General features: G+C 46.2%; 1 protein-coding gene and 1 non-coding gene across 5 annotated transcripts in view; one reads left to right on the top strand and one right to left on the bottom strand.

Moving 5' to 3' along the window:
* The window catches only part of LOC126272419 (beta-glucuronidase-like), a 467,982-nt gene that overhangs the window by 275,024 nt on the left and 166,697 nt on the right, over positions 1-26,261 (top strand). The gene's annotated exons all lie outside the window — the stretch shown is intronic.
* Trnar-gcg (transfer RNA arginine (anticodon GCG)) lies at positions 165-239 on the bottom strand. Its single transcript has one exon. It is a non-coding gene; the product is annotated as a tRNA-Arg (tRNA).

Here is a 26,261-nt window from a genome sequence, read left to right as displayed (position 1 = left end):
TGCCTGGAACCGCTCGGCCAACACGGTCGGCGTTTTTACTATCGCCTCGGATGTAGTACACCGGCCTTCGAGCACCAGGACCTCTGATTCTTTTACGATTCCCGATTCTTCACAGAGAGAGGTGTGCCACTTCATTCTGAAACTTCCTGGCAGATTAAAACTGTGTGCCGAACCGAGACTCGAACTCGGGACCCTTGCATTTCGCAGGCAAGTGCTCTACCAACTGAGCTACCCAAGCACAACTCACGACCCGTCCTCACAGCTTCAATTCTGCCAGTATCTCGTCTCCTACCTTCCAAACTACACAGCAGTTCTTTCGCAGGAGAACTTCTGTGAAGTTTGGAAGTTCTCCTGCGAAAGAACTGCTGTGTAGTTTGGAAGGTAGTAGACGAGGTACTGGCGGAAGTGAAAATTTCATTCCACTTCATTCTTGGTCACTCAGACGTCTCGACCGCACTGGAAGCCCCTACTCTACGTACGCACTTTGTCATATGCTGTATTGTTGCCGTATACTACTGTCATTTCAGCGTGGGTTGTTTCAGCATTGTTTCCCATCAAACAAAAATGAACTACCGTGAACCCAACTTTATCAGTTTGCTGTGTTATTTTGTTTAGCCTCTTCCAGCGATGTGCTCCGATACTGTGGCGCGGAGGTTTCAGTGTTTAGGAGCAACTCAGACACGTACCTCTAAACAAACTAAAAGTTAGTAACGAAATTTTATTTTTAGAAGTGACAGTTGAAACTTTATTGCTAATACTTATATGGCACATATTCACCAGAAAACTTCGCAGTAGTTTGCAGTACGTCGCCGCGCCATGATAACGACACCACGAGGCATTTGAAGCATTTGGAGCCGTTCTCATCCGTGAGAGTTCGAGTGTTCCACCTCGGCGCTCGACTCACGACAGCTGGCCACGACCGGGCGAAGACATGCACACGCCGCTTGATGGCGTCCCAGATCTGCTGAACAGCACCGAGGTCACGTTATCTGAAGAGCCACGCAAGCATCAACACTTTCGTCTACCGTTCTTCATACTGCTGTGACACAATTTTCTATCGGAAGCAGTTTTAATTACTCTTGGTGACTCACGTAGAGCCGGCCGCTGTAGCCGAGCGGTTCTAGGCGCTTCAGTCCGGAACCACGCGGCTGCTAAGTAGTTCTAAGTCTAGGGGACTGATGACCTCAGATATTAATTTCAAATGGTTCACATCTGAGCTCATCAGTCCCTAGAACTTAGAACTACTTAAACATAACTAACCTATGGACATCACACACATCCATGCCCGAAGCAGGATTCGAACCTGCGATCGTAGCGGCCGCGCGGTTCCAGACTGAAGCGCCTAGAACCGGCTCAGATGTTAAGTCACATAGTGCTTGGAGCCATTTGAACCTTTTTTTTCTTCTTTTCTTTGACCCACGTAGAGAACACCTTCCCTGCCAATCCAAACCTCGATGTATTAACACTCTCCATCGACCCGGGTCAAATACGACAACAAAGGGTCCTAAATTAAATCACTGTTTTCAGTCATTAGTAGGACCTGAAATGTTCTAGTGACTGACTGCGAAAGGCTACAATAGAGAGATCGCACATGCTAACGCTCCTAAAATTGCAGCTTCCCACAGACCTTTCAGCCTTTCCAACGAATAAACAGTCTGTCGCATTCGCTTGAATATTTCTCAGACTCGTATAAAATACTGTTTACGGGCAAACTATAGTAAACCTTCATTACATATCATAAACTTCAATGATCACCAACCACAAGTCAGAAGAATGCATTTACGTCGCTAATCTTCATGTACTATGAATTCCTGTACACAGCTGTTGGGCCGTCATATTCTCTATCTACTGAACATTGTGAGTTCAAAATGGTTCAAATGGCTCTGGGCACTATGGGACTTAACATCTGAGGTCATCAGTCCCCTAGAACTTGGACCTACTTAAACCCAACTAACCTAAGGACATCTCACACATCCATGCCCGAGGCAGGATTCGAACCTGCGACCGTAGCGGTCGCGCGGTTCCAGACTGTAGCGCCTAGAACAGCTCGGCCACAACGGCCGGCGTTGTGAGTTCAGTTTCAATCAGTATTCCAAGATTTTAAACATGGCTGAAACAGTAACTGTTTTGGCTGTCATCATTTATCGTGGTCAATCAGTATCATATGAACTTTTGCTTGTTGCGGTGATCATGGCACTATACAAAGCAAGCATGAACTGAGAATATAACATTATTATGAGTCATTTCATTTCTTCGACGAGCGCACCCTCCAGCTCGTTGGCTGCTGTCGTATGATCGCGTAACTCTCATGGAGCAAGCTGCCACTGGGCAGTTACTATAGGCCTGGCAGCCGACAACATGACTCTTAGCAAGTAACAGAGTTCCCCATCACTTTCATTCATGCAAGCATACATAAAATTCGCCATACTAACAAATCGTTGACTTCTCTCAGCAGTTATGTTATACAAAAGTCCAGGTAACTAAACCGCGTATTCATGAATTAATATCAAACTTAATTGCCACAGTTCATGCGAGTACGATAAAGTCGAATATTATTATGCTTACCGAAGAGATCGCGTATTAGCTGAAGTGAAGAAACGGGCGAACGTGATTGGACACCAGATTCCTGTATCGCTCGTTGATGAGAGAGAACGGCAGGCGCATCAGATGCTCATTTTCACCGATGTAAACATCCTCCACTCAAGAAAAGATCAACGATGACATAACTGTTTTCAGCTGGCAAGTGGTATGCTAAGCTCGCCATCAGCATATGCTCATTAATGTGACGCTCAACAGTCGCGCCCTTACAAGGTCTAACGTCATACGACACGTCGCACTGTCCCGTTTAAATTGATAACAAATGGTGCAAATGGCTCTGAGCACTATGGGACTTAACATCTGAGGTCATCAGTCCGCTAGAACTTAGAACTACTTAAACCTAACTAACCTAAGGATATCACACACATCCATGCCCGAGGCAGGATTCGAACCTGCGACCGTAGCAGTCGTACTGTTCCGGACTGAGCGCCTACAACCGCTCAGCCACCACGGCCGGCAAATTGATAACAGGAGAATCGTCTCTCATCACTTCAGAACTTCATTTTGGACGACAAGGAGACACTATACCGACAGCAACATTGTCTCGATATGTTGTTGCAATCTGAATAAATGAGCGAGAGGGTGCCGTGTTCAGCACACTGGAATCCTACTCGCGAGGACGATGGTTCAAATCCGCGACGGACCATCCAGAGTTGAGTTCTCCGTGATTTCCATACATCGCTCCTGGAAGGTATCTAGATGGTTCCTTTCAAAGATCACAGCTTAATCCGTTCGCCAGGCTTGATACAGTCCGAGCTCGTGTTCCGTCTCTAGTGACCTCCATGTTGACGGGACGTTAAACCATAATCTTCCGTCCTTCCTTCAATTGCAATATTCATTAACGGACATTACTAGACAACGCACATGTTACCATCGAAAACATTTCGCTTCAGCAGCACAAAGTCACGCAACTTAGTGCTCGGTAATCGATGTAGCCCATTAGCCGATTGCTGCGGTGGCGTGTCATCGTGCGTAACAGCGTGATCCACGGCCTACTGTACCACTGCCATCAACGGTTGCACTCATTCATTTATTGCCCTCTTAAAACCAGGCGTACTGCACACATCTTGGATTCACTCGTATTTGTGCAGCTACATCCTTCAAGCGTTCCTCAGATCGCACAATAAGCTGTCAGAATATACACACCGAAGTGGCGTATATATTTACCACGTCCTCTTCAAAATGTAACGAGATATAATATTCCTTCGCAGTATCATATCGATACACAAGCACAAAATTTTCTCGGCGGAAACACAGTGAAATTCCTGTATAACACTGACACGTACGTAACGCAGCATTTAGGTTTTGCAGTTTTAGCAATGCCCTCAATATTACTTCAAGAATTACGGGTAAATGGCCTTCTCTGTATTCTACACGTATAATACCAAGATACAAAAACTTTTCTGTTACTATTGAAAGATAAACTGGGTAGCAACTGGTGGATCAGAACAACACCGAAACTTCCTATAAGGATGGTCGTAAGTTCGAAGTCATTTTTGATACTCGCATTTTTATGTGCTTCCCCGAAGAAAAATATTGTTCCGGCTCGTTAGTTGAATGCTAGGATGTCTCCTCCTCCCTCCCTTTCCCACTATATGATAAAAAGCAGTTAATTTTCCAAAACATATACGACGGTGAGTGATAAATATGATAAAACTTACGGCAATCCAGAAATTCAGAGTAGTAGCTTCTGCTGGTAACTCTTCATCATGTTATAGTTCTGACATCAGCAGGAAATAATAGTAATGAAAATATACTAAGAACGAGTGAATTTGATCACATTCAAACAGAAGGTTGACAATTATTAGAAACTGACGAACACACTATGCAACAGCATCAGTTTGACCGCCGGGGTCTTCATTTTCCTACCATTTCGTTATCGAATTTCTTTCTGGCTGTTTACAGATCGATTAAAGAGAAAGAAAGAAAAACTAATTTCAAATGTATTCATCCTTTACGGAGATTTTAACTTATGCAATGACCTTTACGTGGGTATTGCTCCACGAGATTAGTGAGACTCTGCTGCTTTGAACACTCTCTTATTAATCTGACAATGTATAAGACAGAGTGCTCACTGCGCATGAAAGATTCGAGCAGTAGCAGATGAGGTGTGAAACGACCTTGAACATACGAACTCAGTTTCACATCTTTCTTGTGAAGTATGAGAATATTTCGTCAAGTTGAAAAGCTACTATAAACATAATCTAGAGGAACGATTTAGCGCAACGCCAGGAAGTCAGAAGACGATAATATGGTTGCCCATCAGTTCCGGCCACCTACACTAACAGTAGGAAGAGAGTGTTTCCGAGGCCAAACTTTTCCTTGAGTGGATCTCAACGTATGACGCTGCTTAGCGAAGCGCACACCGCCCAGCAATCAGAGATGAGGCGCTGTGGGCTGTCGAGCTGGAGGAGTACCAAAATATCACAAACGTACTCCATGGGACTTTATTCCAGTTTCTGTTGTTTGTATGAACGGCTAAAGAGTAGCTAAAAAAAAGTGTTCGGACGCGATTATGACTACCGATAAGTTAAGAGGATGTGAAGCTGAGCTACGGCTATGGTTCTAAGTGGCACCCTGCAAGTTTAGCGCTGTGTGTTTCTAATTTAGTTCCAGTTAGTTTCTCTTAAGCTGTTGGAACTTCTATGTAGAACTGTTGAGGTATGTTAGAAAAATTAGTGCTCCATTTGTAGCTTAATAGAACTCAGTAGGTAACATTAATATTGATTTCAGGCTATCCTTTGGTGACACATAGCTGTTGTCGATGTTGACTGCATGGTTGATTTCGACAAGTTCTGTACCACCTAATTAAGGGAAAAATGCAGGCGTCGCGCAGGGTAGCCGCGCGGTTTGGGGTGCCTTGCCACGGTTCGCGCGGCTGCCCCGTCGGAGATTCGAGTCCTCCCTCCGACATGAGTGTGTGTGTTGTCCTTAGCGTAAGTTAGTTTAAGTTAGATTAAGTAGTGCGGTGTAAGCCTAGGGACCGATGACCTCAGCAACAACAACAACAAAAAATGCTTCAAATGGTTCTGAGCACTATGGGACTTAACTTCTGAGGTCATCAGTCCCCTAAAACTTAGATCTACTTAAACCTAACTAACCTAAGGACATCACACACATTCATGCCCGAGGCAGGATTCGAACCTGCGACCTTAGTGGTCGCGCGGTTCCAGACTGTTGCGCCTAGAACCGCTCGGCCACTCCTGCCGTCTAACCTCAGCAGTTTGGTCCCATAGGAACTTATAATCACCAACATTGCAGACAAACACAGAGACTCTTCGTTTTCACTGTTTGGGAATTGAACTCTTCCCAATTGCATGTTATTGCGCGTAGTAATCAGTAAAATAGCAAAAGTGCTGTCCGCCCCGGGTAGCTGAGTGGTCAGCGCGACAGACTGTCAATTCAAAGGGCCCGGGTTCGATTCCCGGCTGGGTCGGAGATTTTTCTCCGCTCAGGGACTGGGTGTTGTGTTGTCCTAATCATCATCATTTCATCCCCATCGACGAGCAAGTCGCCGAACTGGCGTCAAATCGAAAGACTTGCACCAGGCGGAAAATTATATAATTAACGAAAAACTGATTCGTATCATTTCTCTGTGCGGCAACAACAAGTCCAGAAAATTTCCTTATATCCGTGTTTGTATCTCCGCACCCTAAGAGACAATTTTCAGTGTTTTGTGAATGTACAATACGATTAGTTATGATAATGCATCAGATACTTTGTTAATTGACATGGAAATGAAGTCCCATGCCTCTTGATAGAGCGTAGGGGGGCGATGCGAGAGACCCGCACCGGCGTACTAGACAAGTTCCTAATGGAGGTGGTTTGCCGTTGCCTTCCTCCGACCGTAATATGTATGAATGATGATGACGAAGACGGCACAACAAAACCCTGTCATCTCGACGAGGGTGAAAATCCCTGACCCTGCTGGGAATCGAACCTGGGACCCCGTGCTGGGGAAGCGAAAACGCTACCCTGAGACCATGAGCGGCGGACACTTTGTTAATTAGGGTTCATTATTTTAATTGTCCAGTAACAAAATTTCTCCATTCTTGCAGTAGTTGTGAAGCGTTATTTATGGTTTTACACAAAAGTTCACTTGGACATACTAAATTCTGAAGTAAGATTTACTGCTTTGTTACCTTAGAGGTATATTTGTTTCGCAATAATTTTGAAGTTAACTAATAATAAGAACTGTGCGAATGGTTAGACATTTCAGGGCACATTATTTACTTGCCGCCAAATCCTGCGTAAAGGAATGTTGCCTCGTCTACTTTGTCACCCTTGTGTCAAGCCCGATAACACTGTCATTGGCAACCGACAATTCCTCGCCCGTTATTGCACTAGGTATCTTCCAAACTAGATTCTTATGAATGAAATTTAGTTTGAAACTTCCTGGCAGATTAAAACTGTGTGCCCGACCGAGACTCGAACTCCGGACTTTTGCCTTTTGCGGGCAAGTGCTCTACCATCTGAGCTACCGAAGCACGACTCACTCCCGGTACTCACAGCTTTACTTCTGCCAGTATCTCGTCTCCTACCTTCCAAACTTTACAGAAGCTCTCCTGCGAACCTTGCAGAACTAGCACCCCTGAAAGAAAGGATATAGCGGAGACATCCCCCAGGCTGTGGCTAAGCCTTGTCTCCGCTATATCCTTCCTTTCAGGGGTGCTAGTTCTGTGAGGTTCGCAGGAGAGCTTCTGTAAAGTTTGGAAGGTAAGAGACGAGATACTGGCAGAAGTAGAGCAGTGAGGACCGGGAGTGAGTCGTGCTTCGGTAGCTCAGATGACAGTCCGGCTTTCGCCGCCGTGCAGTGCGGACGTGTTGTTGTTTCCGCCGACGGAGCGCTCGCGCTCGCTGTTGTTTACATTTCCACGGCCGTCACTTACGTGTCGCTAACGTGCACTAGAACCATGGCCAACCGTTTTCGAAAATCAACATTACGATTCAACTTCTGCAACGACTACGCACGACCAAAGGCCTTGGAAGTAGAACGCTTCCTACGCGACGTTGCTAAGATCCCAGCTTCCGACATCTTGGGCATCAATTTGTCTATATTAAGCAGTAATGTGTACGTGAAAGTTGTCAACGACGCGGTGTGTGAAAGAATACTTCGTGACACCAAACATGGATTACGCTTTTGCCAAGCCGACGGCAATGTCGGAGCGGTCAGTGTCGACCATGCCGGCTTAGGAATGCGCACCATACGAGTTTTCGAACACCCGTTCGAGCTTCCGGCGGATGACGTTATCGCGGCTTTTCGCCCCTATGGCACTGTACATGGCCACACTGCCGAACGCTGGGCGCAATTCCAAACGTATCCCGTTCTTAACGGTTTACGACAGATCACCATCGACCTCCATCGCCACGTGCCACCTTACCTGCAAATCAGCGGGTGCCGCGCGGTTGTCATATACGACGGTCAACCCAAGACCTGCTCCGGGTGCGGCAAAGAAGGACACCTCAGATCTGAGTGTCTTCTGCGACGAATCACCCAATTGCCAGCCGCTACCGAGGCATCTCCGGCTCCGACGACGGTTTTACCGATCACCTACGCATCGGCGCTCTCTTCTCCTCCCACTGGCCGCCGCCCATCGGACCACGTACCGGTGACTCTTCCAGCTGCTACGGATACCGCCGGGGCCGACACGTCGCGCTCAAAGCCTGACGCTACTCCGGCGCCACTACCAACAGCGACGAATTCCGACCCCCACCCGCCAGACCATATGGACGCCCCTTCATCTGACGTTCCCGTGACAGCCTTCCTCTCAGAGCGACGTAACTCCCTGCCGTCTTCCGACACGGAGGGAAGAAACCAGAAACAACGTTCACCTAAGAGGCGCAAGAGGAGGCGCCGTACGGTTTCGGAACGAGACGGATCACCTCCCCCTGATGCTCCAGAGGCCGTCCGACCCGACGAGGCCTCGGAGAATCTACACAACGATACGAATGACGACAACATGACGCCGACTGTGGCTGTGTCGATGCCTACTCTACTGGCTCGCTCAGGTGCTCCTGAACCAATGGACTCCACCTTTGCGACTGCCGCCGAGACGTCCTCCGCCCCTACTACCGAAGTGGAACATACGACCATCACAACGACAGCGCCCTCAATGGTCTGGAGTGAGGACGTCGATGAGGACCCGGACCACACGCTGGGGACAGAGTTACCCCAGACGGAAGCATCGTTACGCCGCTGATAGCGCCGTCAGGTGGCGTACGGCACGACTCGCCGTTGCCTCGCCCCTCTTCATCCTCCACCGGTGGAGCTCCCCTCCACGGCGGGGTACGGCTCCAAACCTACCGAATAGCGACGATCAACACTATTAGCTCACCAGTGAAACTTCAACTGCTGCGAGAGATAATATGGGCATCGGACGTCGACATCGCACTAGTACAGGAAGTACACTTGGCCACACTTCCAGACGTCGCGGGATATAACACTTATCCTTCTCCTGGTGACCAGCTGGGACGCGGCGTAGCCATCTACGCCAGAGAAGGCATTCCAGTGGCCGATATCACATACCTTTCATCTGCCAGAGGCATGGCCGTCACCGTCATGGGGACGTGTATCATCAACGTTTACGCTCCGTCAGGCTCCACCCGCAGACGCGACAGCGCACTCTTCTACTCAGAAGAAATCGCTCCTTTGTTTCTTGGACGCTGCGACCATTACTTGCTTGGGGGTGATTTTAATTGTGTATTGCACCCTAAAGATCAATTGGCCCACTATAACACTTGTCAAGAACTGCGTCTTGTCGTCCGAGATCTGTTGCTCCGCGACACTTGGAAGTCCAGCACGGCGACGCGCCTGGACATACTTACCAGACGAGTCACTCCGCGAGCCGCCTTGATAGAATTTACGTCTCTCGGGAACTCACACCTGCATTCCAAGGTGCAGAACTTTGGCCCCTGGCCTTTTCGGACCACTGTGCCTAAATCTGCAACATTCTCTTCCACAAGCAAGTGGTCTGGCGTAGTCGTGCACCGTGGAAGCTTAACACCTCCCATCTTCATGATCCCGAATGTCTTCAACGTGTTACCGAGACATGGGCCACCTGTGAACGTCGCATACCGAAATACTGCACGACCTTGACCTGGTGGCTGGAATGTGCCAAACCTGCCATTCGACGTACTTTGATTCAGTATGGAAAGGAAGTTGCTATGTGGCGCCGGCACACTACCGACTATTTCTGCGCCGTTCTCCGCGACCCAGACGCCCAACCGCCCACCCCCGACACCCAGAGGGAACGCAGCAGGATTAAGGCGCAAATTGTAACGTTGACACGCCGTAGACTGCAGGGGGCTATGGTGTGAACCCGATGTCAAGATTCGGCGGAACAAGAACATCCGACCATGCATCATATCGCCTCCGATCGGAAACATCGACGACAACAACTCATCACCGAGATCACCACCTGTCGCGGCCAGCACGTCACTTGCCAGGCCGAAATCGTCAGTGCCTTTGTCGACCACTACCGCACAATGTACCAGGAGGAGACTACCAACAACCACGCTGAGGAGTCTGTGTTACCACACGTAACTCTCACCCTCACCAGCGACGAAGCGGACGAGGTGATGGACCACATTACGCGTGACGAAATCCACGATACAATCAAAAAAGGTGCTCTGAATAAGTCACCTGGTGTCGACGGATTGCCAATAGAATTTTATCGCGCTTTCTTCACACTAATGGCGTCACGGTGGACAACGATGTTTCATGAACTGCTGACGACGGGGAACGCCGTACCGCCGTCCTTCGTCACGGGAATTGTTATACCCATCCACAAACCGACACCAGGTGTGACGACTGCACATTACCGTCCCCTGACTCTGCTTAACGCACACTGTAAATTTTTTACACGCCTACTGGCACGCGATGCAGCAAGGTCCTGCCCAGCATTCTATCTCCGGAACAGACAACTCCCGGCGGCTCTGTTAATATACAAACGGCCACAGGAGAATGTCGCGATTTAATTGCACTGGCAGCGGCGTGCAGACTCCGCGCCGCAATGGTTGCCATTGATTTTGACAGCGCATTTGACAAAGTGCGGCATCGTTTTCTGTTCTCAGTGATGAACCGCATGGGTTTTCCACCAGCCTTTATCGACGTGATCCGGCGCCTGTACGGCACCGCCGAATCTTTGATTCAGGTTAATGGCCGTGTGGCGGGTCCAGTGCCGATCCAGCGTTCCGTACGGCAAGACTGCCCACTTTCGACCCTACTCTATGCCAGAAGCCTGGAGCCATTCATCGGGAGTCTGACGAGCCACCTTTCTGGTCTCACTCTGCGACAGCACACTTTTCGATGTCGTGCGTATGCGGACGACCTCCTCCTCTTTATCCGCTCACGGAGTGAAACACACACGGTACTTCATTTGATACGGGCAGTAACTTGAATGTGGCTAAATCCGCGGCGATGCCAATTGGACGCGGCCTCTCACACGACGACTTAGCACCTCTCCCGTGTGTACAAAACCTACGATACCTTGGTATCATTTTCACCTCCACCGTGCGCCGCTCCGCTGCCATCAATTTTCGGCGGGCACTCTAAACTATCCGCACAACGGTGCGACAAAATCTTCTCCGACGACTCGATTCTTTACAACGTGTCCAATACCTGAATCAACATGTGGCGTCCAGAATGGTCCACATTGCACAGGTCCTCCCGCTGCCATCAACTATTGGACGCAGCCTCCAGGCTGCCTTCGGATACTTCCTTACGGCCGGTACGCTCTTTAAGGTCCGCTACGACACGCTCACCCTTCCTCCGCGAGCGTGGGGCCTCGGCCTTGTCAATGTGCGACTCCGCGCGGCGTCCTTGTACATGTCCACCATGCACAAGCAGTGGCACGGGGGCACCTCCCTTACGCGCAGCTTACTGGAAATTCTTGTGCCCACGACCATAACACCACCAGTACCAGTCGGACACATCAAGCACCATCTGACACACATTTCTGATTTCATCGTCGACTTCAGTTATGCTCACACACACTTACCGACCACGCGTTCTCCTCGACCTAAAGATTTTTACACCCCACTCTTTCGTTCCATATCCAGCAACAATATCGAACTGAGGCATCCGTCTACGCGGTGGCCCAGGGTTTGGCGTCACATCCACCAGCCTTTTCTTCCCTCCAACGTCCGGACCACAGGGTACCAAGTCGCAAATGAAAAATTCGCCACAAATCATCGTCTTCACGCCATCGGACTAAAGGACTCTCCACTTTGTTCCATTTGCCACCTCGTGGATGACCATGTCCACCAACTGACTTGTGCTGCCACCAGTGACGTCTTGAAACTTGCCCGCGAAAGACAAAGGTCCCGAGTTTGAGTCTCGGTCGGGCACACAGTTTTAATCTGCCAGGAAGTTTCATATCTGCGCACAGTCTGCTGCAGAGTGAAAATATCATTCTGGAAAAATTACTTTAATTCCGTCAGTATCACGTCTAGTCAACCGAGGTCTCCATGAAGCTTTTCATGAATTTCAGAATCTAATAGAGTGTCTGTGTTGCTGTTCACTGTAATAGTAAATATTAATAGAAAATGACACAGTTTTTTTTTATTTTTTGCTCATGATACAGTGACGAGCAGAACGGCTGCTGGAGATCAGAAGCAGTCTACGCGAGAAAAGAGAACCCATATGTTGATGCGAGTGTTGGAGAGCTCTGTCCAAAAATGGCTCTGAGCACCATGGGACTTAACATCTGAGGTCATCAGTCCCCCGCCCCCCCCCCCCCTCCCCGTTCACAGCTCGTGGTCGTGCGGTGCGGTAACGTTCCCGCTTCCCGAGCCCGGGATCTCGGGTTCGATTCCCGGCGGGGTCAGGGATTTTATCAGACTCGTGATGGCTGGGTGTTGTGTGATGTCCTTAGGTTAGTTAGGTTTAAGTAGTTCTAAGTTCTAGGGGACTGATGACCATAGATGTTAAGTCCCATAGTGCTCAGAGCCATTTGAACCATTTTCATCAGTCCCCTAGAACTTAGAACTACTTAAACCTAACTAACCTAAGGACATCACACACATCCATGCCCGATCAGGATTCGAACCTGCGACCGTAGCGGTCGCGCGGTTCCAGACTGAAGCGCCTAGAACCGCTCGGCCTCACCGACTGGCAGAGCTCAGTTACAAGAGATGTTCAGATGAGGAAAGGCAGCCAGTAGGTACGTTGTGAAAATATTTTAGGGTGGCTTTGCTATTACTGCTGGAGCAGAAACGAAATAAATAATGCCTGTGCTTCGATCGTATACACATTTTCAACCAACAGATGAAATGTATTATTGAACTGTTGCAGAATCACTGGTACACAGGACTGGATTTGTGCATTTAATAAACACATAGTCTGGTTCTAGGCGCTGTAGCCCAGAACCGCGCGACTACTACGGTCGCAGGTTCGAATCCGGCGTCGGGCATTGATATGTGTGATGTCCTTAGGTTAGTTACATTTAAGTAGTTCTAAGTTCTAGGGGACTGATGACCTCAGATGTTAAGTCCCATTGTGCTCAGAGCCATTAGAACCATTTTAAACACATAGTCTACCGAGAGAATTCTGCCACCTTGTACAGATTGCTGGGCATTAGAATTTTGATACTTTATTGTTGAGTTGGAGATCAGCTCCAATCGATCAGTGGCTTGATTTTACTGTAAAAAAATGTGCAGATTATTTCTGAGCTTAGACGTATTGCTTGGCAACAGAAGGAGGTCGCTCCTAATGGCTGGGGTGATAACACTGGCGGCGGCTGGGGAACACCTCTGCCATTAGCCCAAGGATACGTGATGTCTCTGATGTAGGGCTTCTGACTTCTGGACGGTTCAAGGAAATGAAGTTACTGGTGACTTGAAAACTCATCGCTATGGACTTGACGCTATTGTTTGCTTATACTACCATTGCTAATGCTACTATTAATAAGAATAAAGACAATTGAGCATTTGGAAAGGGGATCATCCATCAAAAGCAACATTTTCATACGATTTTAAAACTGTTACTTTTGTAAAATACTCTTATATTAGAAAATAAAATAATGTTATATTACGAAAGGTCACTGTTCATAAAATTCATCTTAGCTAACATATCCTATTGGCCTATTTAGAAAAATATAAAACGTTATCTACTTAAGGAAGATTAAAATGAAAATGAGAAAAACAGTCAATTTTGGAAAGACGTTTTGACGTATCCGACAACAAAGAGAGGTGAATGTGAAGAGAGTTTTTAGGTCCATGAACTTGTTTTGATGTAATAATGTTTAAAATGTATTTAGTTTGAGGGAAGTGTGTGAAACAGTTTTAAGACTTTTAATTTATATGCCACATTGTTTACTGGAAAAAGGTAACATGTCCAGCTAAAAATAAAATCGAAACACCGTACAACTACATATTCTTAGAATAAACTGTAGAATAATTTTGCTATTAAGTTTTTGCATAAAACAGTTTTGTGACTCTCCTAAGTTTTGTAAAGGTGACCTTGTTCCTTTTCTTCACTTAGCAGTTAATGTAGAAATCAGTCCACACTATCACTTACTCTAACTAAAGAGAGAGGGGAGGTACTGTTATTTAATTGATACCTGAAAATACAAGAATGTGGAGAAATTAACTATCAGGCGCAGTGGTAAAGGGTGCTTTTCAATGAACGTACTGTGCTAAAATTCTGTCTCCTTAAATGCCGAGGGGCACAAAAGGGGAGCAGTGGTCGGGAAGAGAGTGAGACAGGGTTGTAGCCCACCCCCATGTTATTCAATCTTATACTGAGCAAGCAGTAAAGGAAACAAAATAAAAATTCGGAATAGGAATTAAAATCCACGGAGTAGAAATAAAAACTGATGACATTGTAATTCTGTCAGAGACAGCAAAGGACCTGGAAGAGCAGCTGAACGGAATGGACAGTGTCTTGAAAAAGGATATAAGATGAACGTCAACAAAAGCTAAAGACGGTAATGGAATGTAGTCGAATGAAGTCGGGTGATGCTGAGGTAATTCGAGTAGGAAATGAGACACTTAAGTAGTAGATGAGTTTTGTTATTTGGGGAGCAAAATAACTGATGATGGTCGAAGTAGGGAGGATATAAAATGTAGACTGACAATGGCAAGGAAAGCGTTTCTCCAGAAGAGAAATTTGTTAACATCGAGTATAGATTTAAGTGTCAGGAAGTCTTTTCTAAAAGTGTTTGTATGGAGTGCAGCCATGTATGGAAGTGAAACGTGGACGATAAATAGTTTACACAAGAAGAGAATAGAAGCTTTCGAAATGTGGTGCTACAGAACAATGCTGAAGATTAGATGGGTAGATCACATAACTAATGAGGAGGTATTGACTAGAATTGCGGAATTTTAGTAACACCGTTGCAGGTTATGAGACTGCGTTCCAAGTGAGTCCACGAAACAACCCTCAGAATACGTCGTATGTGAAGTGTAGTGTAACGGTGGCGAGAAGCCAGACAGCAAATCTACAACTACATTTATAATCCGAAAGCCACTCCTACGGTGTGTGGCGGACGGTACTTTACGTGACACTGTCATTACCTCCCTTTCCTGTTCATGTCGCGTATGGTTCGCGGGAAGAACGACTGCCGGAAAGCCTCCGTGCTCGCTCGAATCTCTCTAATTTTACATTCGTGATCTCCTCGGAAGGTATAAGCAGGGGGAATCAATATATTCGATGCCTCATCCAGAAACGCACCCTCCCGAAACCTGGACAGCATGCTACACCGCGATGCAAAAAAAAAAAAAAAAAAAAAAAAAAAAAGAAAGGTTCAAATGGCTCTAACGACTATGGGACTTAACGTCTGAGGTCATCAGTTCCCTATAACTTAGAACTACTTAAACCTAACTAACCTAAGGACATCACACATCCATGCCCGAGGCAGGATTCGAACCTGCGACCGTAGCACCGCGATGCAGAGCGCCTATCTTGCAGAGTCTGCCACTTTGCTAAATATCTCCGTAACGCTATCACACTAACCAAATAACCCTGTGACGAAACGCGCCGCTTTGCTTCGGAACTTCTCTATCTCCTCCGTCAACCCGACCTGGTACGGATCCCACACTGATGAGCAATACTCAAGTAAAGGTCGAACGAGTGTTTTGTAAGCCACCTCCTTTGTTGATGTACTACATTTTCTAAGGACTCTCCCAATGAATCTCAACCTGGTACCCGCCTTACGAAAAATTAATTTTATATGATCATTGCACTTCAGATCGTTCCGTACGCATGCTCCCAGATATTTTACAGAAGTAACTGCTACCAGTGTTTGTTCCGCTATCATATAATCATACAATAAAGGATCCGTCTTTCTATGTATTCGCAATACGTTACATTAGTCTAAGTTAAGGATCAGTTGCCACTTCCTGCACTATGTGCCTATCCGCTGCAGATCTTCCTGCATTTCGCTGCAATTTTCTAATGCTGCAACTTCTCTGTACACTACAGCACACTGACCATTAAGAATCTAATCGTATTGGATTTCAGTTTTAGTGATACAAAAAAAATATGAGGCGTGAGGGAGATTTATTTTTTCTGTCCATGTTTTCCAAGAACGTGTGATGGAATTGCCTAATCCCATGACTAACATTGCTGACATATGACAGTTCTGAAACGATTATTCATCTCCATTATCTGGCCGTCGGTTGGAGGAAATGTGTTTTGATACATTAACGTATCGCCAGATTGTGTGTGAATCGTGGGTTGGACTACAAATTTGTCTGTAGAATCAAAAATAATGAGAGGGATAATGCTAATCTGCAGTCATGTTAGTGGTATTCCACGGGGTAGGCTGTGTACTACCACTGGATTTCATTGCCTCTTTCAGTTCATTTCTGCTCACCCTTATCACCACACGCCAAACTCTCACTCACAAGTCTTCTATATCACATTGATATACTACCATAATGCCCAAAGACGGAAAAACAGCTAGTGAAATTGGGCCACAACCTGCATATTATAGCTAATAACTAAGAATTAACGACGGTAAACAACATTGTTTTAGTGCCTGCAGTATATGTACTTAACGAAAGCTACAAAAAGGAATGGGCAATACCATCTACATCTACATGGATACTCTGCAAATCACATTTCAGTGCCTGGCAGATGACTCTTCGAACAAGCTTCACAGTAATTCTCTTTCATTACAATCTCATACAGCGCACGGAAAAATCGAACACCTATATATTTCCGTGCGAGCTCTGATTTCCCTTACTTAATTATGATGATCGTTTCTCTCTATGTAGATCGGCATCAACAAAGCATACGTCAGATTGAAAAAGGAAGTGTGCGTTTCTCACTGCACACCTACGAGTTGGGGGCGTTCACTACAACAGCTGCCAGTCACACATGGCGTCGGAGATAAGTTATCTTCTCCAAATATTTGTATGGCTCTGAGTGGGACGTGAGTGACGCTGAGGTCAACCCAATCGATAGACTGTGAGAACACAGAAGATGGGAGGAAAGAAGATTATAGCTTAAAGTCTCATCGACGGCCCGGTCATAAGACACGCAGCACAACCACGGATTACTGAAGGATGAGGAAGGAAATCGGCCGTGTCCGTTTCAAAGGAAACCTCCTGGAGACTGCTGGTGCGATTTAGGAAAATCACGAGGAACCTAAATCTGAACTGCCGGAGGGTGTCTGAATCGTCGTGCTTCCGAATGCGAATCTATTGTGCTGACAACCACTCCATTTCGCTCGGTGATAACACAGACGGATTTGTGTTACCAAGAATTGCAGCCATTTTCGTTCAAATGGCTCTGAGCATTATGGGACTCAACTGCTGTGGTCATCAGTCCCCTAGAACTTAGAACTACTTAAACCTAACTAACCTAAGGACATCACACACATCCATGCCCGAGGAAGGATTCGAACCTGCGACCGTAGCAGTCGCACGGCTCCCGACTGCGCGCCTAGAACCGCGAGACCACCGCGGCCGGCGCCATTTTCGTAAACTGTGCTTAACGAAGGACGAAAATACCGGGCCCAAGCATTATGAAAATAACAGTAATTACCTTCGTGAGTGTCGATTATAAGCAGAGCGATTCTGTCGTTGCAGTACGTGAATTAGTACTCGGAAAGAATCTCGTAACTCTACTTCTCCCTGGTCTGTGCTGTCGTGTTTCCTTTTGAGCACTGCGTCGAAATCGCCAGTGTCAGTTCAAAAAATGGTTCAAATGGCTCTGAGTACTATGGGACTTAACATCTGAGGTCATCAGTCCCCTAGAACTTAGAACTACTTAAACCTAACTAACCTAAGGACATCACACACATCCATGCCCGAGGAAGGATTCGAACCTGCGACCGTAGCAGTCGCACGGCTCCCGACTGCGCGCCTAGAACCGCGAGACCACCGCGGCCGGCGCCATTTTCGTAAACTGTGCTTAACGAAGGACGAAAATACCGGGCCCAAGCATTATGAAAATAACAGTAATTACCTTCGTGAGTGTCGATTATAAGCAGAGCGATTCTGTCGTTGCAGTACGTGAATTAGTACTCGGAAAGAATCTCGTAACTCTACTTCTCCCTGGTCTGTGCTGTCGTGTTTCCTTTTGAGCACTGCGTCGAAATCGCCAGTGTCAGTTCAAAAAATGGTTCAAATGGCTCTGAGTACTATGGGACTTAACATCTGAGGTCATCAGTCCCCTAGAACTTAGAACTACTTAAACCTAACTAACCTAAGGACATCACACACATCCATGCCCGAGGAAGGATTCGAACCTGCGACCGTAGCAGTCGCACGGCTCCCGACTGCGCGCCTAGAACCGCGAGACCACCGCGGCCGGCGCCATTTTCGTAAACTGTGCTTAACGAAGGACGAAAATACCGGGCCCAAGCATTATGAAAATAACAGTAATTACCTTCGTGAGTGTCGATTATAAGCAGAGCGATTCTGTCGTTGCAGTACGTGAATTAGTACTCGGAAAGAATCTCGTAACTCTACTTCTCCCTGGTCTGTGCTGTCGTGTTTCCTTTTGAGCACTGCGTCGAAATCGCCAGTGTCAGTTCAAAAAATGGTTCAAATGGCTCTGAGTACTATGGGACTTAACATCTGAGGTCATCAGTCCCCTAGAACTTAGAACTACTTAAACCTAACTAACCTAAGGACATCACACACATCCATGACCGAGGAAGGATTCGAACCTGCGACCGTAGCAGTCGCACGGCTCCCGACTGCGCGCCTAGAACCGCGAGACCACCGCGGCCGGCGCCATTTTCGTAGACTGTGCTTAACGAAGGACGAAAATACCGGGCCCAAGCATTATGAAAATAACAGTAATTACCTTCGTGAGTGTCGATTATAAGCAGAGCGATTCTGTCGTTGCAGTACGTGAATTAGTACTCGGAAAGAATCTCGTAACTCTACTTCTCCCTGGTCTGTGCTGTCGTGTTTCCTTTTGAGCACTGCGTCGAAATCGCCAGTGTCAGTTCAAAAAATGGTTCAAATGGCTCTGAGTACTATGGGACTTAACATCTGAGGTCATCAGTCCCCTAGAACTTAGAACTACTTAAACCTAACTAACCTAAGGACATCACACACATCCATGACCGAGGAAGGATTCGAACCTGCGACCGTAGCAGTCGCACGGCTCCCGACTGCGCGCCTAGAACCGCGAGACCACCGCGGCCGGCGCCATTTTCGTAAACTGTGCTTAACGAAGGACGAAAATACCGGGCCCAAGCATTATGAAAATAACAGTAATTACCTTCGTGAGTGTCGATTATAAGCAGAGCGATTCTGTCGTTGCAGTACGTGAATTAGTACTCGGAAAGAATCTCGTAACTCTACTTCTCCCTGGTCTGTGCTGTCGTGTTTCCTTTTGAGCACTGCGTCGAAATCGCCAGTGTCAGTTCAAAAAATGGTTCAAATGGCTCTGAGTACTATGGGACTTAACATCTGAGGTCATCAGTCCCCTAGAACTTAGAACTACTTAAACCTAACTAACCTAAGGACATCACACACATCCATGCCCGAGGAAGGATTCGAACCTGCGACCGTAGCAGTCGCACGGCTCCCGACTGCGCGCCTAGAACCGCGAGACCACCGCGGCCGGCGCCATTTTCGTAAACTGTGCTTAACGAAGGACGAAAATACCGGGCCCAAGCATTATGAAAATAACAGTAATTACCTTCGTGAGTGTCGATTATAAGCAGAGCGATTCTGTCGTTGCAGTACGTGAATTAGTACTCGGAAAGAATCTCGTAACTCTACTTCTCCCTGGTCTGTGCTGTCGTGTTTCCTTTTGAGCACTGCGTCGAAATCGCCAGTGTCAGTTCAAAAAATGGTTCAAATGGCTCTGAGTACTATGGGACTTAACATCTGAGGTCATCAGTCCCCTAGAACTTAGAACTACTTAAACCTAACTAACCTAAGGACATCACACACATCCATGCCCGAGGAAGGATTCGAACCTGCGACCGTAGCAGTCGCACGGCTCCCGACTGCGCGCCTAGAACCGCGAGACCACCGCGGCCGGCGCCATTTTCGTAAACTGTGCTTAACGAAGGACGAAAATACCGGGCCCAAGCATTATGAAAATAACAGTAATTACCTTCGTGAGTGTCGATTATAAGCAGAGCGATTCTGTCGTTGCAGTACGTGAATTAGTACTCGGAAAGAATCTCGTAACTCTACTTCTCCCTGGTCTGTGCTGTCGTGTTTCCTTTTGAGCACTGCGTCGAAATCGCCAGTGTCAGTTCAAAAAATGGTTCAAATGGCTCTGAGTACTATGGGACTTAACATCTGAGGTCATCAGTCCCCTAGAACTTAGAACTACTTAAACCTAACTAACCTAAGGACATCACACACATCCATGCCCGAGGAAGGATTCGAACCTGCGACCGTAGCAGTCGCACGGCTCCCGACTGCGCGCCTAGAACCGCGAGACCACCGCGGCCGGCGCCATTTTCGTAAACTGTGCTTAACGAAGGACGAAAATACCGGGCCCAAGCATTATGAAAATAACAGTAATTACCTTCGTGAGTGTCGATTATAAGCAGAGCGATTCTGTCGTTGCAGTACGTGAATTAGTACTCGGAAAGAATCTCGTAACTCTACTTCTCCCTGGTCTGTGCTGTCGTGTTTCCTTTTGAGCACTGCGTCGAAATCGCCAGTGTCAGTTCAAAAAATGGTTCAAATGGCTCTGAGTACTATGGGACTTAACATCTGAGGTCATCAGTCCCCTAGAACTTAGAACTACTTAAACCTGTCGTTGCAGTACGTGAATTAGTACTCGGAAAGAATCTCGTAACTCTACTTCTCCCTGGTCTGTGCTGTCGTGTTTCCTTTTGAGCACTGCGTCGAAATCGCCAGTGTCAGTTCAAAAAATGGTTCAAATGGCTCTGAGTACTATGGGACTTAACATCTGAGGTCATCAGTCCCCTAGAACTTAGAACTACTTAAACCTAACTAACCTAAGGACATCACACGCATCCATGCCCAAGGCAGGATTCCAACCTGCGACCGTAGCAGTCCCGTGGTACCAGACTGAAGCGCCTAGAACCGCTTGGCCACGCCGGCCGGAGCCAGTGTCAGTACATGAAATGCTTTGAGCCATGTCATCATCCTGACATACTCATATAGTGACATTCCTCAGCGAAAGGAAAGGATCTCGATCTGCAGCGTCAAAACTTAATTAATGCAGGAATGAAGGTCTATGATACAGCAGACACTAGCTTCTATTGGAATTACCGATATCTTGTTTCCTTGGCCGGATATGCTTCCTGTTGCCCCATCATCACGTCTGTCTAACAATAAAGATGATAGGAAAAATAGCGTGAGCCATCTCTATTTGAACGGTGTAACTGTGTAAGCAGTCCTGGGGCCATTCTCTCAAGATAGACACGCCCATCTCCTTCTTCCTTTCACGTCCAACCGAAATGAGGTTCCTTCAACAATGATTATAGTCTAGACTGGACGTTAAACCCACGAACAAAAAATGTATACAGACTACGCTAGCTGCAGTTGTTTTTTTTTTTTTTTTTTTTTTGCATGGCATAGTGGCAATTTCTATTGCATCTCTTTCACTTCGCAAGAGTAGTACATTAAGAGACATCCTTAGTGAGTCAACATTACAATTTCAAAATGGTTCAAATGGCTCTGAGCACTATGGGACTTAACATCTATGGCCATCAGATAGAACTTAGAAATACTTAAACCTAACTAACCTAAGGACAGCACACAACACCCAGTCATCACGAGGCAGAGAAAATCCCTTACCCCGCGGGGAATGGAGCTCAGGAACGCGGGCGCGGGAAGCGAGAACGCTACCGCACGACCACGAGCTGCGGACCACTACAGTTTGTATAGTACATAAGCAATATATGGGCAACGACCATGCCGCAGTGGCTACACCGGTTCCCGTGAGATCACCGAAGTTAAGCGCTGTTGGGCGTGGCCGGCACTTGGATGGGTGACCATCCAACCGCCATGCGCTGTTGTCATTTTCCGGGGTGCACTCAGCCTCGTGATGCTAATTGAGGAGCTACTCGACCGAATCGTAGCGGCTTCAGTCAAGAATACCACCCTAACGACCGGGAGAGCGGTGTGCTGACCCCACACCCCTCCAACCCGCATCCTCCTCAGAGGATGACACGGCGGTCGGATGGTCCCGATAGGCCCACTCGTGGCCTGAAGACGGAGTACATAAGCAATATATAATAATAATAATAATAATAATAATAACAATAATACGAGTAATAATAATACACAGTCCAGTCGCATTAATGTGACACCATCTCCACGTACGACGTCAACGTTTAGTAAGCACTCATAGACATCAGATTGCAGCACTAACAGCGAATGTTACATAAAGTGAGTCAGGTGGGAGGGGAGGGGTAGGGAATGGGTAACCAATGCAGTCGTTGTAAGGTGGAAACGAAGTGATTCATCTGAAGTTCGAAAGGGTATGATCATTCTTTCGGTCAAGGAATTGAAGCATGCTCGCAACGTCTAAGTCTGTAAACTGTTCGCGTACTGCTGTGGTTGAAGTACACCGCGCATGGCAAAACGGCGCTAGCCACAACCGACGCCTAGGCAACTGGGATGCACCACGGGCGATAGATAACAGGGGTGAACAACGGCTGCGGAAATGTGGACAGGGGAATAGACGCGCAGCTCTGGAGCAACTGACCGCCCTGATGAACCGAGGGGCTACCAGCAGTGTCTCCTCAACGACCCTTCATCGAACGTTGCTACCTATGGGCATCCGCAGCGGAACCTGGTTCGTGCATCAGTGCTGTTCATCGCTGACGAAGGCAACGACTTGCACGCCAGAACCCCAACTGGACGTCCACTGAGTGGCGACGGGTGACCTCTTCAGATGAATCACGTTTCATGCTCCATCGGGCATATGGCCGTTGGCGCGTACGGCGTGGAACGTCTGAAAGCAAACATCCTGCAGTAATTGTCTGGATGGTTTAGGCCGCAGAAGGGGGTGTTATGATGTGGGATATGTTTTCTTGGGATTTTCTGGGTGATATTGTCAATCTGGAAGGCTCAATGGATCAACACAAGTACGCATGTATCCTCGGGGATCGTGTCTACCCCTACATGCAATTTGTTTTTCCTCGGCACGATGGCACCTACCAACAGGACAATACGACGTGTCACACAGCCCGCAGTGTACGTGTGTGGTTCGAAGAGCAGCGGGGTGAGTTTACCGTACTCCCCTGGTCGCCAGACAGCTTAAAGATATCAGGAATTTTTGAAACACTGCACAATCTGTTGTGCAGCGAAAATTCATTTTGAAAGTGGAGGTAAATCACAAGGTTCTTTGTATTGTTGGTGCACCAAAATGTTGCATCTGAAACGTAACATCAGTTCTCGTGGACCACACACAGTGCACAGCAAGTAGTTGCCAGAAAGTGTTACAGTTGGAAATGTACTTCAAGGTGAAGAGCAAGACTTTTTCCTTTTTATCTCTTTCACTGTTTCTTTTTGATGATGGTGTACGTATGGTGATATTTGATGACATGTCATTTCCTCTCAGAAATGAGATGAGTTATTCAAGTTTTACCGTCTATCTCAACGTTACAACCAGAAAAAGTATATTCCAGTTATATATAGCATGGACTGCAAACACCGTCAGATATGAAATCGACTTGACTGTTTTGATCTCAAGTTTCAAGTTTGAAAGTGACGGAGAACGAGATAAAAATAATTGTGGCACATAGGACAATAGAGGACACAACAATGCCACTAAGTAAGATCAAAACTTTTCCTCTATTGTCATTAAACATGAATCTTTTGTTTTTGGGTAACTCCGAGCTAAAATAAAATAAAGTAACAGGTTTAATTGTAAAGAATTACTGTCCTGTTGCACGCAAATGGCCTTTGCTAAAGACAAAAGTCAATTTTTCACTTTCGAAATTACTTTGCTAACGCTGAACTCAGCATATTGCCAAAAGGTAATGACAAAAGCAGAATATTCCAAATTTTCAGACATATTTGACGACAGCTTTGATTGGAGAAAACACATTCTGGACATTTAAAAAAAAATTATTTTCAGTCGAATTTGCAAGTCTCTGTGAGAAAACCAAAACTGTGAGTTAACGACATTTTCTTATTTTTATTCAGTAATATCTTACGGCGACTCAGTTTTAAGAAAGGAAATTTTTACTGACTAAAATCTGCAGCACAGAGTGATAGGCAGTGCTCACGCAGTCGTCTTGTAGACACCAGATAAAGGAGTCACTCTTTTTCACGGCAACGTCTATATACGCATTCCCTCATTCCATTGGTAGCAGATAGCTAATTACGGTATGGTAATGATGTCTACAATCATGACATTATAAGATATAATGAGTTTCAGTACTATATCCAAAATGATTTTGGATCAGAAAATGGAATTGACGTTACTATTCTAATTTTTATCATAAGTTAAATAACCGACTACATGAAAAACTACACTTAAAAGTATATGTGAAACACTTATTCTACTCAAATTTTATCCCGTAGAGAAATATTCTTCTAAAAACATACAACGTATGTAATTCAAAAGGGTTATGTATCTACTTGTGTTATTATTTTACCGTTGGATCTATTAAAATGTAATTAATAAGTATGCAGCTGTACATTAATATCAACTGCATCGGAGAGCTCATAAATTGACTCGTTTCACATCATTTCACATATGTCCTACAAATTATCCGAGACCCATGTACCTAACAATAGCGACTCATGAAACTAACAATAAAACATTAAAGACGGAAAGATTAACAAATAAAACAGTGGAATCCAGAACTTTTCTTGCTTTGGTGTTACCCTACCGTGGCTGAACTTACAAGAACGATACATCCGAGAGGTCTAGTAAACAGCAGTGGAGACCACGATGACCTTCTGCTCAAAATCGAGTACCCATTGTGGATGAGTGTCACATGCTTCCGAGTAAATCGGACACCTACCATGTCGTGAATGGGTCAGTGACGTTAATGCTCATCTGACTGTCGAGGAGTCCTAACATCTTGAGTAGGCTTCTGAGTGAGTATGCGCAACGTATTTCCAGTTTATGATACCTGGACAAAGAAAAAGACTATGAATAATTGACAGCATATATAGGGAATAGCTTTCTAATTAAAATTGTTTCAGCAGTGAAAATGTCAGACCTGTTTGAAGAACGAAATGTGCAAATGTGTCTGAAATCTTATGGGACTTAACTGCTAAGGTCATCAGTCCTTAAGCTTACACACTACTTAACCTAAATTATCCTAAGGACAAGCACACACGCCCATGCCCGAGGGAGGATTCGAACCTCCGCCGGGATCAGTCGCTCACCTGTTTGAAGAGAAAAATAGTGTTCGATGTTATCTGACAGTTTTTCGAGTAAATAGTGTTTTGAAACGTCTGGACGACAAGTTCCCATTGCTTCGAGTTCTCCGGCGTGTTAAATGTTGACCATGTGATCTTTGTCAAAAATATCCAATATGAATTTTGCATTGCTCATTAAGTTTTCTGTCTTTGCATGCTTCAATATTCTCTTTCTCTATTTCGATTTTTAAGTGAAAATGATGGTCCCTACAACTTAACTTTCACCGCTCAGTGCACAGCACACAGCCATAACAACATCGTGATTATGAGTTGCTGACATATAAAGGTAAACGACCATTTGTAACAGGAGAAACCTAGTACAGGAGTAACACGACAGGGGTACAGCAGTAGACTCACTTACCCTCACTTACCAAGAGTAAAAAAAAGGTGCTTCTCTAAAAGGGGCGGTTAACAGCCTCTGTATCCGCGTCACTACTGTACAGTTGCCATTCAAATGTCTGGCACAGGGTTTACAGAACCATCTTCAGACTATTTCTCGATCGTTCCACTCTCGAAAACTATTTAGAAAAAATGAACACCCAAATCTTTGCACCCGAGCTCTGATTCCCGTATTTTATTCCGAAGGTGATTTCTCCCTATGCAGATGGGAGTCAACAAAATATTTTCGAATTCGCAGGAAACAATTCTTGACTGAAATTTCGAGAAAAGATCTCGCCAAAACGAAAGACACTCTTTTTTTAATGACTGCCACACCAACTGTGACATCCTTTCCCGTTTTAGTGACAATACAAAACCAGCTGCTATTCGTTGAACGTTTCTACATCCTCCGACAATCCTATCTGGCAAGGATCCCATATAGAGCAGCAACGTTGTAGATGAGGACTGACAAGCGAGAGATTGGCAGTACCTACAGCAGA

The sequence above is a fragment of the Schistocerca gregaria genome, chromosome 1 (genome assembly GCF_023897955.1).
Source record: "Schistocerca gregaria isolate iqSchGreg1 chromosome 1, iqSchGreg1.2, whole genome shotgun sequence".
NCBI lineage: Eukaryota > Metazoa > Arthropoda > Insecta > Orthoptera > Acrididae > Schistocerca > Schistocerca gregaria.
This window is presented reverse-complemented; position numbering and strand designations above follow the sequence as displayed.